The sequence below is a fragment of the Medicago truncatula genome, chromosome 8 (assembly GCF_003473485.1).
Source record: "Medicago truncatula cultivar Jemalong A17 chromosome 8, MtrunA17r5.0-ANR, whole genome shotgun sequence".
NCBI lineage: Eukaryota > Viridiplantae > Streptophyta > Magnoliopsida > Fabales > Fabaceae > Medicago > Medicago truncatula.
Window position 1 is genome coordinate 23,083,462 of NC_053049.1, and position 4,166 is coordinate 23,087,627.

General features: G+C 36.9%; 1 non-coding gene across 1 annotated transcript; it reads left to right on the forward strand.

Moving 5' to 3' along the window:
• Positions 1-266: 266 nt before the first annotated feature.
• Positions 267-373, forward strand: LOC112420520 (small nucleolar RNA R71). Its single transcript, XR_003010700.2, has one exon. It is a non-coding gene; the product is annotated as a small nucleolar RNA R71 (small nucleolar RNA).
• The last annotated feature ends 3,793 nt before the right edge of the window (positions 374-4,166 follow it).

Here is a 4,166-nt window from a genome sequence, read left to right on the forward strand (position 1 = left end):
ATGTTGATGAGGTTATGGATTTTGAAAACTATTCCGCTGCTATGTTTTCATATATAATAAGTTGATTTGATAAAATAGTTTTATTTTCTATTTAAGAATTTTGAAATGACGTGTAGCATGCCCGTTGTGGAATTACTCTGATGTATATTTTCTATTTAATTGCTTTTGGGTAACGGGGTGTTACACCACCTGCAGCTGCATCAACATTCATTTTTGTGGAAAACAAAAGACCATTATAAAAAGTGTGGATAATAAGCCAATTCGCAAAACCATGATGGGGGCAAAGCCTAAGCATTTCTTTGAAACGCTCCCACGCATTGTAAAGAGATTCACCATCTTTTTGAGTGAATTGTGTGATTTGACTCCTTAATTGAGCAGTTTTACTATGGGGAAAGAATTGGGAAAGGAATGCCTTCCTCATTTGGTCCCATGAAATTATAGAACCAATTTTCAATGAATGAAACCAAGCACCAGCTCTATCCCTCAAAGAAAAAGGAAAGAGGTGCAGCCTTACGGCCTCTTGGTTTGCCTTCAAAGTTCCACTGAGTCTTAAAAAAGTTGAAACATGAAAATTCGGATCCTCAGTGGGTGATCCGAAAAATTGATTTTGCTGCACCAGGTAAATAAGTGCAGGCTTTATTTCAAATTTAATATCATCAACCGTTGGATACACAATAGCATCGTACGGCTCATCTGAAGATGTGATTGCATACTTTTTGAGAGCACGTTTCTCAGCCATATCGTTATTACTGTGTGTTTCTTTGAGCCATCCCTGAAATCAAAGCGGTTAAAGATAGAAAATAAAAAATAATAAAAAATAAAAATAAAATAACATAAAATAAAATAAAATAAGGAGAAAGGGAGGGAGAGAGATTTTATATATATATATATATATATTTTATAGAGAGAGAGAGAGAGATATAAATATATATAAAAAAATAAAAAAAGATAAGAAAAAGAAATAAAATATTTTTTTTATCTATATAAATTGTATTTACTAAAATAATTTTTTTTTTTTTTTAGATTAAACACTATTGAAAAGTTAATCAAATTACAATAACTCCCCGGCAGCGGCGCCAAAAACTTGATGAGATAAAACCGCAAGTGCACGGTCTTACCGAAGTAGTATGAAAAGAGTATCGTTCCGACAGGGAGTTATGAATTCAATCAACTTTAGATAATGATTAGACTAAAGGTTTATAAGATAAAAAAGTTTGGGTTTTTAATTAAAAGCAAATAATAAAATAAAAGATAAAAGCCTTGGGGTTATTGGTTCATCCGAACGAGAAGTCCTTCTCAAACCAAACTATTAAACTTATAACTTTATGTTAGACCTAATTTCTCAAGACAGTTTCTCTTTTGTTCCTCTAGCAACCAAGCCTATTTCGCTGAATTGATTACTATTAGATTTTGGTTCCTCTAACAACCAAGCCTATTTCGCTGACTTGATCATTATTAGTTCCCTTGAAGATCGAAACTATATGTCTCAAAGATCGTAAAGACTATTTCGCTGCCTTTACAATCTTTGTCTAAATTCACTTGTTCGAATATCAAAGCTCCACTTTCGTTTTATGAATTGATATTTGAGATGATGGATAAACAATTATCAAACCCTCCACTTTCGTTTCCACAGTTTGATAATGGTTGATCCATGTTAAAGCGGTGAATTTAGATAAGGAATTAGGGTTACATAAGATTAAGGTTTAAAGCTTGGTTTGATTAGGATTATGTCATTAGACTTATCCAACAATCCCAAGACAAGAGAAGTCTACTCACTAATGTTCATCGTAGATAAGGGGAAGAAGAGAGAAAGCATAAAAGTAAATAACAAGAAAGTAAATGAACTTTTATTAGAAAGACAATTGTCACATATTGTATTCCAAGAAAAGATGAATATTTGTGATGGATGGCTACTCTATTTATAGCATACATTTGACTTAAAATCTAAGCAATTACATTTGGGCTAAAAATAGAGTAGCTTAAAATCTAAGCAAAAAGCAGCAAAAGACACTATAGAGGGTGGCACGGCCGTGCCAATACTAGCACGGGCCGTGCCAAGCTTCTGACTTTAGGGGAGACATATTTTGTCTTCCAATCTTTGTATTTTCGTACCGAATCGGCTCCAAGTCCCTTTCTTTTGCTCCAAGACTCAATCCATCCAATATTCATTCCTGAAATATAATAAAATGCAATTTGTAGTAAACTATCTTAAAAAGGAAATAATATTAATATAAAATAAACTAAAATCTAATTAAAACTAAACTAAATAATATCTAGAAATATGTAATAAATGACTCATCAATAGTGTTCCTCCATGGTATTGGGATAGCATTGGGATATCAAAATATTGTGTCAATAGTAGAACAAATTTACAACCTAACCTTTGGGCGCTATGGGGCAGTGGGGTTAGTGCAGTGGTGATGTTTATTTCGGATCAATGTATTGCTTTAGAAATATCCTCTAATCAGTCCATTGTTTATATTGCTGCCATTTATGCAAGCACTTCTTATTTAAAGCGTCGTCAGTTATGGGCAGACTTAACTAATTTGCACGGGTGCTTTAAAGGTCCTTGGTTATTTATTGATGATTTTAACGCGGTGTTGGGTGCTCATGAGAAGCGTGGCCTTCGGCCTCCTCCTCCTTTATCTTGTACTGATTTTTTGACTTGGTCGAATGCAAATCTTTTACATCACCTTCCTACTTTGGGTGCTTTCTTCACTTGGTCAAATGGTAGGCTTGGCTCGGATAATGTTGCTCTTCGTCTTGATAGGGCAATTTGTAATGAAGATTGGCTCAGCTGTTGGCGTCGTTCTACTTGTTCTGCTTTAGTGCGCCACCAGTCGGATCACCACCCTTTGCTTATGTCCATGGATTTGTGTAATGTTCACCGTGCAGGAAGTTTTAAATTTTTTAAAACCTGGACGGATCACAAGGATTGTCGTAAAATTGTTGTGGATAATTGGTCGAAGAATACTAGAGGGCAGGGAATGGCTCGGTTGCAACTTAAGCTCAAACACATGAAACAAGTGTTTAGGCACTGGAATCATACAGTTTTTGGTGACGTTGACAGGAAAGTTCGTTTGGCGGTGGATGAGGTAAATCGCATTCAACAAATTCTAGATACTGAAGGATTTTCTGATCCCCTTTATGCTCAAGAGCTTGAGGCGCAGCTTATTCTTACCAAGGCATTAAATTTTCAAGATGAGCTGTGGCGGGAGAAAGCAAGGGACCAAAAATTTATTCATGGGGATAGAAATACGGCCTACTTTCATCGATTAGCAAAAATTCGAGCTGCAAAAAATTCAATTTCTTTTCTCCAAGATGGTGATGTGGTACTAACAGATTCTGCTCTCATTGAGGCCCATGTTCTGCATTATTTTCAGGCCATCTTCAGTGTTGATAATAATTGCATTGCTAATGACTTGGTTGCCGATACTATTCCGTCGTTGGTGTCTTGTGAGGACAATAACATGCTGCTGCGTCTTCCACAGTGGGAGGAGATTAAAAATGTCGTGTTTGCTCTTAATGGTGACGGTGCCCCCGGACCGGATGGGTTTGGGGGTCACTTTTACCAGACTTATTGGGACGTTGTTGGTACTGATGTCATTCATTCCGTGCAGGATTTTTTTATATCTGGTCAACTAGCTCCGAACATTAATTCCAATCTGATTGTTTTGATTCCGAAAGTGCCGGGAGCGCGCGTTATGGGGGACTACCGCCCTATAGCGCTTGATAACTTTCAGTTTAAAATTGTCACTAAAATCATTGCAGATAGGTTGGCTTCCATTACTACGCGGATTATTTCGGTTGAACAACGTGGCTTTATTCGTGATCGTAATATATCGGAATGTGTGATTCTGGCATCCGAGGCTATCAATTTACTTGAGAAGCGTCAATATGGTGGCAATGTAGCTTTAAAGGTCGACATTGCGAAGGCTTTCGATACCTTAGATTGGAATTTCCTTATTTTGGTTCTTCGGCGGTTTGGTTTTCATGAAAAAATTGTGCATTGGATCTTGGTGATTTTGAAATCAGCCCGTTTATCAGTGTTGGTTAATGGGAAAGCTGTTGGGTTTTTTTCTTGCTCGGGTGGGGTTCGACAAGGACACCCATTGTCCCCTCTTCTCTTCTGTCTGGCTGAAGAGGTTCTTAGTCGGGCACTCTCC